At 33.9% G+C, this 15,991-nt stretch overlaps 2 protein-coding genes across 4 annotated transcripts in view; one reads left to right on the top strand and one right to left on the bottom strand.

The window, feature by feature from the left end:
- Gbs-76A (Glycogen binding subunit 76A) overlaps positions 1-15,991 on the top strand; it is a 147,153-nt gene that overhangs the window by 129,342 nt on the left and 1,820 nt on the right. The window lies entirely within an intron of this gene.
- The window catches only part of pip (heparan sulfate 2-O-sulfotransferase pipe), a 113,748-nt gene that overhangs the window by 31,841 nt on the left and 65,916 nt on the right, over positions 1-15,991 (bottom strand). The window lies entirely within an intron of this gene.

Here is a 15,991-nt window from a genome sequence, read left to right on the forward strand (position 1 = left end):
ACGTTACGAGACATTAAAGACGAAGTTGCTCTTTGCCTTAAAAGATTTGTAATACTCGTTCTGTACATTTTACATATGCGATAACTAATATATTCGTACATCGTCATAATTCCATAAATGTCAGTAATAATTTCCTTCATCGATAATATTTACGTATAACAGTTTAATATTTATACTTAATTCTCACCGACTTCGAATTTTTCACCAATATATACACACATCCTATCAATATTAAAACTACGAAGAATTGAAATATAAAACGTGTTCCAGAGAGAACAAAATGAAGGATAGATGAAGAAATACATAACGTGAGAGAGAAGGAAACCTTCTTCCATAATATTTTACCAAAAATTATTCAATTCCCGAAGCGTGTCTGTCATCCAAATTCTTCTAAAAGTGAAAATCTATCAACCAAATTCCCCAAAGCGCAAACTTCTCATTTGAATTCCTAAAAATCGATGTACGTAAATCTCTAAAATTATTTTCGAAAATTAAATTCGGAAATTATGAATTGAACGATCTCCTCCGCTTTAATGATAATTCTGGCATTAAATTCACAAATCTGAAGCAACTCTCTCTTGGGTTACAGGCAGACTGCACTTCCTGTAAAAATAGGAAGTAGCGCTTTCAAACGTTCCGACCTTCCTCGATGATCCATCAAGATGAACGCGATCATTTCACAAGCTCCATTACAATCGTCCATTGTGAATTATCCTTAGTTCCACCTTAGATGCCACATAACACAGGCACCTATATGCACCTTTGTCATACTTATTGCGTTCTCGCCACAAGCATTTTCATCGAACGGTTAATTCGATTCCGTTAATTATTAGGATAGAGTTACAACGTTGCTCTAAGGTGACCAGTGTAAGATTCCACGAGGATTGCACGTATCTTGCGCCACAAATTGCTTCGAGATCGTGTCGACCGGTTATCCGATCGAATCGATCACGACGAAGACTCGTTACGTCCCCCTCGATCATTGTCAAAAGGTAATTAGACGGGTTTAATCGCACGAAACGCGAAATCTCGGCGATCGACGTGATTAGAGGAAGCTCGAGTGAGCTTTATGATTTAATTAAAGGTGGTAATGCCGTTTTGCCTACGGAGAATCCTTTCGACCTGCTTTCTCCTTCATTAAGTCAACATTCAACGATCATTGAAAATTAACACTTTCTCTTGGCCATCTGAAATTGTCGCGATCATAAGATTCAGAATTAATGACCTATTCACGATGTTTGAAGGCGTTACTATGTAATTCTTTCATCTCTCTTTGCTTCGACTAGGCTTATTTGATTATGCTTATTTGATTTGATGTTTTGTTAGTTTTATTAGCGGAAGTAGGATGTTTATAGAAACTCGTATTTTTTTTTTTTTTTTTTTTAATATAATTAGAGAAATGGAATCGGAATAAAAAGTCTGGCCAACTGGAATGCGTTATCACGTTCGCTTACTTAATTTGATGTTTTTCTAATTTGATGCTTGTAAGCAGATGGTGAACGTTTATACGGTTGTCTTTATGGACATAATTAAGGAAATGGAACTTAAATGGACATTTCTATCGTCCGCTGTATATCGTAGCGTCCACTTTATTTTCAATATTCAATTACGTAGATTCTGCAAATTTTTCTATTTTTAGTATTTGTAAATGCATAAATATTTGCAGCGTACTGTTTATGGATTTTATATTTTGACAATTATTTTTGTTACCTTATTTGTGATAAATTTTGATGGCGATGTGAATAATATATTATTATAAACAGTCTTATCGATGTGAGATTGTTATTAAAAGATACTGAAATACTATTATCTGTGTATATTATATTCATTATTATAACATACGTATGTAGATCATTTCGAAGATATTTATTAGAAAGTTTATTCAATTTTAGATAAATAATTGAAATAATCAAATTGTACTTACAGAGTCAAGACCTATAATTACACAAATAAAATACGATCAATGATGATCGTTTGATGTTCGTTAGTTTACTCTCGTATGAAGTTTCGCGAAACAATAGTAAAACCTAAGGAAGCCTAGGAGATTCAATTATAAATATCAAACTTATTCCGAGAAAGTGTGATAAAATAGGATCAGAATTAAAAATATCTTTGGAGAAAGTTATTGTTATTTGTCTTTCTGGAAATAAATCAAAGATTCGTAATGGCATCTTCGAAGCCTCTGTGTATTTCGTAATTCCAAACTTCGTTTACGAGTTTAAATCTCTTACGTTCTATAATTTTTAGACTTAAACGCGAGGATACACGCATCAACGATTATCTTCCTAAATTTAATGCTTTTCGAATAATACGATTTACGAGCGATTACCCAGAATAATTGCACCATACGACGCACTATTGAACTGCGATCGCAGGACGCGAAGAGCTCATTAACAACTTCCTGTTTAACCTTCCTGTAAATCTGGATACAATCTATTAACCTCTCTGCTGCATCTAATTTACGTAATACGATTGCAGAAAGAGAAGAGGATGAAAAGGCTGTTATGACATTTTTAATAGCTTTTTAGATAAAATATTACCCCTTCATTGGATATTAAAGCTAAATATCACTTGTTGTGCCTTAACCTATTATCGTTTTAATAACATTTTATAATCTCTTACGGTTTAATTATAATTTTTAATCACAGTTCTTCTTGTAGCAACTCTTTTATCGCGTGGCCATAAGCGTTAAAAGTATGACATCATATTAATTTCGAAGAAATTTTAATCATTCGGGAAAATTATTGATAATATGAGGAAAATTGTAAATTGTATATTTAGAACACGTATTCATATATCAATAATTCAAAGAAAGAAATAACGAATGATTTGATAAATTGATAAATTTATTTTCTACGATTCTAACTGTTTTCTGGTCTTATTGACTTTGTCATTTGTATTGTTTATTCGTTACGCCAATCTTATTGATTGATTAAAAAAGGATCATCTAACGTTTATTTGAAAGATAATTTTCATACTACGACATTTGGATATAACATTTATTTAAAACGGACACTGAATTGTCGAAGAATTTATTTCACAAATATACTTCTTGTTCTTGTTTTCTTATTCTTGTTTTGATCTGTACTGTTTACTTGCTGTTTCAATTTTATCAATTCGTATAGAGCAGATATAACATTAAAACATGTTTTGTCACGTTTTGTTTTGATCGACACAAATGAACTCTTGCTATGCCATTTCGTAAACGCAATAATGCTTAATTACTTAATTATAATCATTTAATAACATCATAAGACCTGATACGATAATACGATACGAGAGACAAGCAGACAACATATAAGTTCATAGATCACTATATTATTATAAAAATATTTATGAATAAAAATATCAAAAATTATTGTCAACATATACATTTGTTTGGCTGTCATTATTGTACGTGCTATCAAATCAATCTTTTTGTCTTTCAGTTGTCGTATCATCGTAACTATAATCGACACGTCAATTTGCATTCGCTCATTTATCACCTCTACATATTGCTCATTTACCATTAATGATCAATAACGAAATATGCAAATAAATTACGTACATTATGCAAACAAAAAACAATAATGACCATTATGATTATACGATGATATATTACGACGATTATAACAGTAACAGAATTTCTCCTATGTTACAACAACATGTAACGGTATTTCATGCAATTGAGTCAGCCAATCGGTTCAAAACCGTGTAACTTATTATATAAAATTAAGTAAGTACGAATAATGCATCATGTAATACACGTATTTTCTTTAGAAATAGTGGTATTTTCGTAAGTATTTAATATGTTACGTGTAATAATAATTGCAAGTAGATTTGCAAATAAAAAGATTAAATTCAATTAAATATTTCATTCATGCTGATGATATAAATCTTATTTCTATATCACAATAAAATAAAAGAAGAAATAAAATTAGAGTCAACTCATGTTCTTCTAGGTAGTTTCATGTAAAATCTATTTACAATCAGTCAATGTTTACAATATTATTTTCTTCCATATTACTTAGTACTAGAAATACCAAATTTGTCAAGACAATTTGTATTTTATATTTTTTGTACTTGTAATTACTAAAAGTATGCAAGTGCTGCTCTGATAAAAGTAATGCTGACTTTTATCAAAATGGAAACATAATTATATTCTATATATCTACTTAATTGCATCACGTCGCCTTAATAATATACCATCTCCCTAAGAATGAAACATTGAAGTATACATTACAGGACGACACTCGTATACACTCCTGTTCAAAAGTTAAAGAAAGGGAGAAGTAAGAATATAATAATTATAACTTCCACTTTTATATACAATCAATTACAGTTTCAACGTTGTTATAAGAGAATAATGCCACGACTAAAATATTTATCTACTTCAGAAAATCATTCTTCCTCTCGAAACTCTAATTGTCAGAAGCAAGACAATCCCACCATATTCCAATCCGATCATATTCGATGAATGAAATAAAAACGATTTACTTCAGAAAATCATCGTTTCTTTCGGAATTCTCGCGTGCTCCAAACTTGTCAACGAAAACGTGGCTGATTTATGATTTATCAATTCCAGATTCGATTGATAATCGAAGGGAGTATTGGGTAAAATAGAAGACAAATTTCCTCTGTTATTCCGACAACAAAATCTTTCACGAAATGATAGATTCGACGATTTACGTCATTGCCGAGACTTGGAAATATTTTCTAAAATTGGCAGCACTGGCAGTACACGAATGGCCTGGTTTACGGTTTCACCCACGGTGAACTCGTAAATTAGGCAAAAAGTGCTAATATCGGTTTCGAGGAGAGACCGATATCAGAGAAGCTTCAACGATTACAGTAGATTAGATCGGTTCGTGACCAGACTAGCGTGCACGACCGTGAGATGTAGCATCGTCCTTCCGTGATGCAACGATGTTGAGATCAGAACAGATCGATTAACAACAGATCCTTGGAAATCCTTTGATCCAATTGGTCACGGGCCGTGCGTGTGAAAGTCATTGCATGAAATTCCACGGTCGTTCGTCACGTCTGGGAATCGTGTAAAACATAACGCATTTTGCACGCACCTTCTTGTTAGTTCTCACTCGATTTCATATACTCTGCTACTACCGTGTTTTACTAGTTTCCTCGTCGTTAATTGAAGAATCTCTTCGATCGTACTGCCGAAGGATAAGAGAAAGAACGAGGAAGAAAACGAATAACTTGAATCGCGATGCTTGTACAGATAGTATTTCGTGTAATTAAAAGCTGTAATGAAGATTTCTTAATACTTCTATTAAATATCTGGAAATATTTTCAGTCTATTTTATGAATCGGTTTCTTACAGTTTCTTTTTATGAACAGGTAATAGAATTTGATACAGTTTAACAGGATATTTTTGAAAATTTTTCACGTTTATAATCGAGATTGAATGATAGTTTACTGGATTTTTGAAACAGATGATTACAATTTAAGATACTTGCAGTTATAATATTGGATAACACAGCTATTTCGAAATATTTCGTCTGAAAAAATAATTCTTCGATTTATTTCGCACATTTCTTGTGACATTTTTTACACATAACTACAAATATAATGTATTGACTGAAACTATATGTACATCGTAGCTTAACTATTTAGTGTTAATTTTCTGTCTGAATCAAAGCATTGAAATATCATGAAATTTATATCTAATAACATGCAGTGCTATCTGTTTAGTAATTTGCCCTACGATATCTGAAGCGGAGTTAAATTTGATACAAGTTAAATCTAGGTACTTGATACAAGTACAGTTTGTCCTTATTAATATTCGATCGTGAATCTTTCTAATCCCACGCGCTGATTTGGGAAAATTCATTAAACTGTATCAGTGTATTATTTGGTCCCTGAGAAGTATTCCATAGCTGGAGTGCTTGCGGGACATTGAGATACTTCTTCCGAAAGAACAGAATTTACATACACAAGTCTCAAGCCTCACTATGAAAACTGCAAATCTCTAGTCGTCCTTAGAATTTCATCTAGATTTTTCAAAAAATATGAAAGCTGTTTATGAAAAATATCTTATCTATATCTCACGTGATATCTCTAACATCAAATACATCAAACTGCAAATCATTTTATGTTTGAAGTGAAGAGATTAACTCACACCGTGATGTACCGTAATTCTATATTATAAATAAACTACGAGTATTTATGCAAATTTAAATTTAAAAAATAAGAAAAGAAAAGAAACAGAACTAAGACAAAGATTCATATCATCTTCTACATAGTACAACGAGTACTTCGCTTCGAATATTACGAATATTTCCGAGTATTATATACAATCTCTATATTTTAACACGTTTAATTTCCCCGTAAATGCACGAACTTCCGCGATCTACTTACAAAGCAACGAATTAAACGGTCCGTTAGAAGCTTGTTCGTTTTGAAACATATCCTACATCCTGTAAACTCGTTCAGAGGATGTAGGTCTAGTACACTTCATCGACGAGATTCTTCCTTTAGCGATGATTAGCATAATCGTGCAACACAATAACTATCCTTGATACGTATCGAGATCGATATTTTTCCCATAGATTTCTTCCCACAAGGAGTAGATCTTCTTAGAATATCTTGATAATCTCGATTAAGACAGTCCAGGGAACAGATTACAAGAACGTTATTCCGATCGTGATGACGAATAATCAGCGACTGGTACTTGTACTGCAGATTTTTACAGCCTCGAAACTTCTCTGCTCGCAGCTATGAATGACGCGACGAACAAACGCTCGACGCCCACGCTGTGTTCCAAGCATGCCACGAACGTATCTCGCGACTGAATCCGTATCTGTATCGGTCACGAAACTTCCTGTCACGATTAAGGTCGAACCACGGCACCGGTCGATGCCAGAGGTCAGCCACCGTGTGTAAACGAAGAGCAACGAACTTTAATTAAATACAGAATTTTTGCCGGAGACGATGCATTATACAATACATTATCGCTGTTGAGATCGTCTCTTGGTTTTATCGATTCTCGATTGGAAGGTAGATCTGATTGGTCTGAGTCGATCGCTCTTGGATTTCGAAGGAGACTAACACAGATTTCTGATTTAAAATTATTGGTAACTTGACCATTTCGTAGCGAAAGAATTTCTTTTCTTTTAGGATTCAAGTAACAGTCTTTTGGAAAATGATCGATGAAATTCTTCATTAAAATTTATGCGTGTCGCTGGCTATCAAAAAGAGCAGTGGAACAATGTACGAATTATGACGTTCTTCTTGGTAAATAGAACTATTTTATTAATTAAAGTAATGACGTTAAAACATTTATTTTAGAAAATTCATTTTGTAACTTATAAACTTATTCTAGAAGATTCGTTTTTCGAATTAATTTTTGCAAACGTGTAAAAATTGGCAATTTTTCGAACATGTCACGATTCTAAGAAACCGACGATAGTGAGTACCCGAAAATATATTGGGCATATTTATAGAATCGATTCTAGACACGAGAAATGTTGTCCGAGACTTAGTTTCGGGTGAGTTCTTACAAACAATTTTATTCCATGCTATATTTATAATTTTATTTAAAAATACAACGATGAACGTTACATTCGCACCGATTTAAAAAAATTGATATTAGGTTGTCCGAAAAGTTTCTTTCGTTTTATAAGGAAATAATAGACGCACAATGTTTTTTGTTTTATATTAGTTTATCGAATTATGCACGAACATAACAATAGAAATATAACGAAATGGATCATACTTAATTCGCTAAAGTCATATAAAATAGAAATTGTTGTTCATCTATTATCACCTTATGAAACGAAAGAAACTTTTCGGACAACTTAATACAACAAATCCTTGTATCAGAACCAATGTCTACAATTACAAGAAACATAGACCAGAAGCCTTGTGATCGCAACGAAAGAAATTAAATAATTTAACGGAGGGAGAGACTCGGCAATTGAGTGGAACGGAGTACAAACAACGAAACGCCAAAGTGTCCTCTATCATTCGTATTGTTCTCGTTCAATGCTAATCAGGCGTGGCTGGAGACATGCAAAGTACACAGGAATTTCCATAAGGCCGACGGAAGTCCCTTTACGCGGGCGTACGCGAACGTCGGCGAATTGAAAGCGACAGAAATCGAAAAAGAGGAAACGCTCATTGTTCCAAACGGGTGAAAGAGGGAGAAAGGAAGAACAGTAATCGTTCGAGCGAATAGCGAAGAGAAAATCGTCAGGGCGTTAACAATACACGGCCACGCAGCCGGCAATTACATTTTACGACGCGTTTCCTCTTCTGACTGACCGGAAGCCTCTTCGTGCGCGGGAAAATCAACTATTAATTCGTCAAATTTTGCTCGAGATTGTCTTATGATTAGGAACTTTTTGGGAGATTTTATATTTGTTATTTCGCGTAACTCGATTACATATTTTGTATTTTTGTGATATTTTCAGAATTATAATGGAAGAACATCTCTGTTTGGTGGTAATTAATTATGGTACATGTTGCTACAAGTGTTAGTAAACTAAAACTAAGACAAGGAATATATCTATTGCTGTATCTTCGTGTTCGTATGTAATGATGGCTGATGACTCCATAAAATCTATAAAGTCTGATTAAAAATACATATTTCCATCTTTCTAAGATCATAACGTTCAACGGATGCACTTACATGTCATAGGTATCTACTTATTTACATTTAATGAAAACCTCTGATAAATTTTACTTGTACATTCCATTTTAAAGTAAATCAGATGACAGATGATAAAATAATTATAATTTTTGCTAAAGATGTCTTAGTGCTTAAAGTCGTTGCGTTTAGGTAGCTCTGCAAGTTCGATCTTATCTGATGTCAGTCGTTGCTTTCTTCTTTACGCTATTTAATGTTAACCATTTGTTTCGTCGGTATTGTTTAAACGAAAGTTGTTAACAAAGAATATTATTTCGAGTATATTTTATATACTATATAGATTGGAAAGTATTTTAAAACTTTAATCAATTTGGAATTACAAAATTATGGATTAAATTTATATATTATTAATAGAATAAAAAATTATAAAGGATTAAAAGTGATTTTAACAAAACTTCAAAAGTTTGGTTATTACGAGGAAAACAAAACTTTTTTCGAGCCTCGTTCTTTGCCTCTAATTAGATCAAGGAATTTCTTAAATCTAATGATCATCTGGAAATTTGTCTGATAATCTTATTTTCGTATTGGATCTAAAATTAAACTATGGAAATCGCTTGTTCTTCTCTCTCGTTCCTTTAATAATTAACAGCAATTGTCGGCGAAATACTACTTTACAAAAACAAAGAGGATTAAAATTGTATTTTTAATTAAACTTTTAATTCGTTCGTTTCCATTTTCACATCAAATTTGTAGAGCAAAGAAATTCCCTGAAATTCGCTGAAACTCATTGTAAACAGAGTTCAGGAAATAGTTTTGCTTAGTTTAGAGAAATTTCAAACAAAATGCGAGGGAGTCCATGGACGTAAACACATTTTTGCAGCATGCTGTTTAAACTTTTATATCGACTACGTGTTACTTTTACCAGGAAATTGGATTTTTCCGGAGCATGTTTACAAATGCATTTATTTCCTTCATACCTTCCTCAATTTTGCCGCAGTCCTCTCTTTACGACAGTTTAGCTTTCTAAATTCCACGTGAAGACGTTCAGAATTTCCGGAAATTCGAATTAGATATTGAAAATATTCACATTATAAACATATGTATTCTTCTTAGAACGATATAAAAAATTAGAAATAATGATTTATGATTTGTTTCGTTTTTGATCGTTGTATCCTATCGCCATCGCACGATCTCGTATGAAAATTAATGAGAAAGTAATATCCCTTCAAGCAATATAACTTGAGGCATATTTCTTGCATTCATCGAGAAGTATAAATCATCTTACCAAATAAAGTCGGCTGGATTTATAGTTTGATGAGAGATGACTTCATGCGATCGTAATGAAAATCAAACCAGCAAGGGTTAATATTACTAAAAGTAATCAACATACCAATTATAAAATTTATTAATTGTAGAAAAATATCTATTTTTAAACTCCTTTATATCCATTTAAAACGTGAGTCTAATAATACGTGTGCTCAAAGAAAAATATTATGGAACAGTAGTATTTTATAAAATGAAATAGAAGTGAATAACGAAACAATATTCTTAATTTCTTCGACTTTACATGAATTGTTTCGTTCATATTTATTCGTCGCGATATATTTACTCCTTTTGACTGCGCACAGCCATGTATCTTTGATCTAATCGAGTCAAGTACAGGGTGTTCGGAAAATCGTAGTAAAACGGGGCCAAACGTGGACTCTGCAAAAATAAGTCGAGAGAAAGAATATTTTTTCACGTAAGAGAAACGATTCGAGAAACGATGAGTTTGAAAATCGATTAGGTACTCGCGTATTAACTGCAAGTTTCTTGTATGAAAATTCCTTTTTCCGTCTGTATCTGCATTAACGAACATGGGTTATTACCCATAAACATTCGAGGACACCGTGTATATTCGAACATTCTTCTCTCGCTGCGAATTTTCAACAATATCGATAGTTTCTAAATATAGCAATCTATAGCCGACCAACGCCAAATGAATGTTAATTAAATAATTACGAGTTGAAATACAAGACCAAATGCAAATTAATACCTTGAAGTATTAAAATACATAACGAAAGACAAGTATCCAATATTTTCATTTACGCCACTATGACTTTCAGTCTGCCATACATCGCATTCTCTACAGTTAACTTTTCTTCGGAAACGGAAAATGCATTTGTACCACTCTGTTTTCTTTTCCCATATAATCCTTATCCGATCAAACACAACGTATTAAATCTTCCCGGTGAAAAGGTCAAGAGAACGATGTCAATCGGTGAAAAGGTGGCAGTCGCGAACGGGGGAAAAAGAAGCATCTTTCAGTAGATGCAATCGATTCGATGGACACGGTTTCGAACTTACAAGACCGGCCAGACGGCCTCTTACCTGAGTCTTACTTCTGTTTTGGCCTGAGTCGACGAACAGGAGACCCGGTGACCCAGAACTTGGGAAAGCGAGCTGCCGCTCGAGGAACGCGGTTGCTGCAACCAGTGCTTCTCTCGAGACGATCTTGCGCTCTAATTGTTCGTGACGGCTGGCAGAACTGCAGAAACTTTCATCTCCGCCGGAGGTGGACGCCTCTCGAAGGTCTCGCTGCCGTCTTTGCGGATGACCACTATTTCCGGCTTTCCATCCAGAACGGTCGTACGCACGCGAAAACGTCCATCAGGATCGCATCGATCGATGGAGATTCATGGAAAGTAACAGTGACCGGAAGCATCGCCTGGTAAACGTAACCTTTTCACTCGTTTTTCCTTTTTTCCCCCTTCTCCCGTTTCTTTCATCGTCCGATGGGAAACCTTCCAAAGTTCGCATGCAATGAAATATTATGACTTACCGGTGAGAATGTACGGCTGGGAAAGTAAGGGAGATCGTACGATGCGAGATCCATTTGCTTCGTATTTTTATTATCAAACTAGTGCCTAGTACTCGCCTTTTATTATCAAAAATTGTAACATTTTCATGAACAGAAAACTCTTCAACTAAAAGCTACTACTAAATATTATAACTTTGGATATCTCACAATTTATATTTCATATGTTTCTATGTATTACGCGCACCGTATTTCCCGTTTTTGAATCTTTCACAAACGTGTAAATGCCCGCTGTCTGGTAACCGTGAAACAATTAGATTTCGCCAAAGTTCGCGCTGTAGCATTTTGAAATAAAATGTTGCCTGAATTTTATAGAACGATTTTACTCAACGAAGATTTTCCATGCGACTTGCCTGACGCAGCGAGAAACTGTTTGATTTATGTATCACACACGAGGAGGAAGTTCCAGCGTAAAAAAGAAATTCGGAAGAGTTGTTCAACAACTTTCGCGAACTGAACATTATAAACATGGAATATGTAGGTCGTGATCGAGAGGCTTCGAGATCCTCTCGAGAGTCTCAGACGTATTCCGGTGAACGCTTCGAGACACGCGATCGATTCTTGGCAATGTGTGTCAGGAATGTAGAGAGGATTCGTGGTAATTTCATGGCAAAATTTTACACAGTCACGATGCGTATGATCGTTCCGTTTTGTTGCTCACCGAATGGAACCATTTTTGTTCCTTGAGCGCAGTTCACTGTACAGTTTACTGTACGTTCGAAACAATTACGAATCCCGTTTCTTTCGCAGTTTAAAGAATACGTAAGCGTACGATTGAATCAAGGAAACAGTTTCAGTTTAAGCATATAATTTATCCACTTAGATCGACTGACCGACGGTTCTATCTGTCAGCGTTCAAGGACGATAATTTTTTATATTTAATATACAATAACAACAGTTTTATGAATTGGATATATGATGCGTGGTAATGCTGACTTTCTACTTCATTTAAACGAACAGAGTATAGTAATAGTATTTTAGAATTGAAGAAGAAATATCTTCATTGAAGAAGCGAGCATTAATCAATTTTTAATGTCGCTAGGTAAGTATTAATAAATATTATTAAAAGCATATAACAAATATAAGATATACCGTATTGTTGTTATATATTTTTCTTCATATTTCTGTTTCCTGTGTTAAGTATATTGCTATATTTTTTTCGTTAGTCGCACTATTACACGTATAAGTGTTAATATTGTAAATAAATATCACTTAATTTCTCGTATTACCAAGTAACTGTTTCTGATGTCTTAATTTTTGTCTGCAGACAACCATTGCGTTGCGTTCAACCCTTTGCAAGAGAAGATTCTCTTCGATCGAAACATCGATTGTTCGCTTAGACGTTGCTACAGAACTCTGTTATGACAATTGCTTGATTTCCTTGGAGCCACATGTCCGTAATTAACGCTAAGCACTAATTTAGTAATTTCCTGTTCGCATTTCAATTTCGTATTGCGTAATAAATTTTCTCCTCGATTTCTCGTCGTCTGCTTCGAAATGTAACGCTATTTTCTTCGATGTTCGTATTGTAACAGCTTTCGTTATGTATTGTACTATACAATACTGTGCAGTATACGATAATTTGTAGTGTATGCAAAAATATTTTCCATGAATTCATATTTTTCTGAATTAAAAGAGAGAAATTAAAGAAATAGAATCCAACAAATATCACAACGAGTATTAACGATATACTTGGAATTTTCTTCAATTTGCTTGATGTTTGAAATCCCGTAAATGTTTGTTGGCTAGTCTGGCAATTATGAAGCAATTAAATTTTATCATTGTAGATTAATGTGATTGATTAATCTTCGACTTAAAATTTTGTACAAATTTCCTGTAATTATGACCGCTTCATATTTGTTTCGTGACACGTGAGAAATTGCTTATAATTTTTTGTACTCTGTAATTACAAACCAGATATTCTGTTCATTTTCTCTTTTTGATTTTGAGAATCCTTTGTAAACTACTCTTTTAACATTTGCTGTTACTATTTACAACGAATCATTTTTAATACTAATAGTATTAATTTTACGATATTACATTTGTTAAAAATAATAAAGTAAATACGCTAACTTCTTTCCAGTCAATTGCATCTTTTACTCAACCATCGTATTTTATATATTTGCGATATTTTTCTCATTAGATAATTAATATTTAATTTCCTCTTGTGTTTTTATAAACATTTTTCTTTTAAGAAAGTGTAATATATATATATTTATTTATTTATTTATCTATATATTCTTTAAATGAGAATTGAAAGCTTTCCTCAACTAGTTTAAAAAAAGGACGAGGAAAATGAAGATGTGGGACAGAATGACAAAGTACTCTTTGTCGAGTACTTAAAAAGAGCACAAAAAGGAAGAGAAACATTTCGAACTCTATATAGAAGGTTCTTTCAACCTTCTTCAACCGCAGTAGATTAATCCAGTGAATCAAAGACATCCAGTTCCACAATGTTTCTGTAGACGTCACCTTTTTACTTGTGTAACACGCCGTTCGTTTTATCGCGATTCCATTTCAGGCCGTGACAATTTTTTCGAATAATTTTTCTTGCCACTTCTGACGTTTTACTTTCATACACGTCGTGGTTGTATTAATTATACGCACAAACTCGCGTTCATCCACGGCAATCATGATACTACGATGTGATGTTTCATTTATTTCAAAAAGCATTATAAGTGCAAGAAAAATGAAACGTGACGTTGATACGCATAATGAAGCGTTGTCGACTGTTCGCCACTTGAGTAATTGCTGGCGACCTCGTTTGTTCGACAGAATAAAAAATTATTTAAAATGTATCTCTGTACGTGGCAGCTGTAATACGTACCTACTATTTAATGGCTCGTTTCGAAATTTAAAAAGCAGAACGCAGTCTTTAACATTGTACGAGTAAGTCAATGAAAAGAAATTGTATAATCGTTAAGCGTATTACAAACATACTCTTATTTACATGTTTCTTAAACACAGGCGATTTACAATATCTTTGTTCTTTGTTAATTGACCAAATGGATTTTTTAGCTATTTCTCTACTCGCTCTCTGTTAAATCTTTGAAAAAGTATATAACGCAAGAAGGGAAACCATATATTTCAGCAAAGAATTCTGAAATCTTCGAAGCTACGTCGTCGTGAATCTACAAAATTTGTATTAAAACTTATGATTCGATTTTCACCGCTCAAGTAAGTTCCAGCGATTACAAGTCAGATTAAGAAAGTTCTTCTAAACTGATTTCCGACTTTGGTACAAGTACTAAATATTTCAATAACATGCTGTAGTACGTACAATAGATAATAAAATAAATTAATTTAAATTTATAACACGTATATTGATTCCATGAAAAGGTAGAAAGTGCTATATAAATTGAAAAGTGTAGAAATGTAATGATGTTACAAATATCCGTCGTATTTTATTTAAATCTATTAAACAGAATATTTCTATTTTTCGATTCACTTTAAAATTTACTATCAATTATCCTTGCCACGAACGGATTTATACGTGTCATTTCTTTTTCGAGAAATCAATGTTCATCAATGTAGCTATACAATGAAATTAAGAAATTAGTCAAAAATACAGCTAACCAATTTAGCTTCTATGAAGCTCAACTATTAATTTATCACTAACCCGCATACTATTATTATTAAATTTCAATATTGTCATCGATTAATTTGTCCGCATACTTACGACCGGTACTCCAGTTACGCTTAACAGCGCATTTATATCTCGTTCTGCAATACAAAACCAACAAAGAAGCGAGCGGAACTGTCCACGTCTGAAGTCGGGAAATGTTGCATATCGCAATTATCAGAATTTACGCGCGATCCTGCAATCAACGGAACAAGGACTCGCTGCGTACGTAAATGGATATGGGTGAGCCGCGCGATATTAGGCAGCCGATCGTGAATTCCCTCCGAGGCTCGTTAACCGCGCGGACCTTAATCACTATAATTTACATGTGACGAGAGTACAAGCACGAGTAATAAGTCTGCACGTTTTGTTTCGTTTCATTTCGTTTCCTTGTTTCACGTTAGATCCATCGTTCAACGCGGCTCGTTAGCGGCTCGCAGGCTAATTGTATCGAACGCTATAGTCCGAGAGTCCCTAACGAATTCTTCCAACATGACGTTGCGTTAATCCGTCGTTCACGACGAGGAATTATAGAATAAGGAAAAAAGGAGGAGTCCTGGGAACGGGGAAATGAAGTTGATTTTGTCGAGAGACGAAGATAGAGCTGATACGGTTGACGATGAACCGAGGATCTCAATGGAGCTTGATGTTGTTGAAGATATAGAAAAATTTGGATGGTTAACGTATTGGTGGATCGATCTGAAGTTGGAAAGTTGGAAAGTTTGCACGAGTTGGCTTCTAACGATATCTGCAAATGTTTGAACATCCGAGGTTTAGAATCGAAAGAGCAAACAGATGGCTTTTAATAGCTTTATAATGTTATTAGACTTTCAAAGTATCTAATAGCTGGATGAGTGGATCTTGAGTTTATTGGAAAGTTTGAACGCGTTTGTTTGTAACAGTAATTGCAAATGTTTGAATACGC

Source organism: Bombus flavifrons, chromosome 1, assembly GCF_040668555.2.
Source record: "Bombus flavifrons isolate JBK064 chromosome 1, iyBomFlav1_principal, whole genome shotgun sequence".
NCBI classification, from domain to species: domain Eukaryota; kingdom Metazoa; phylum Arthropoda; class Insecta; order Hymenoptera; family Apidae; genus Bombus; species Bombus flavifrons.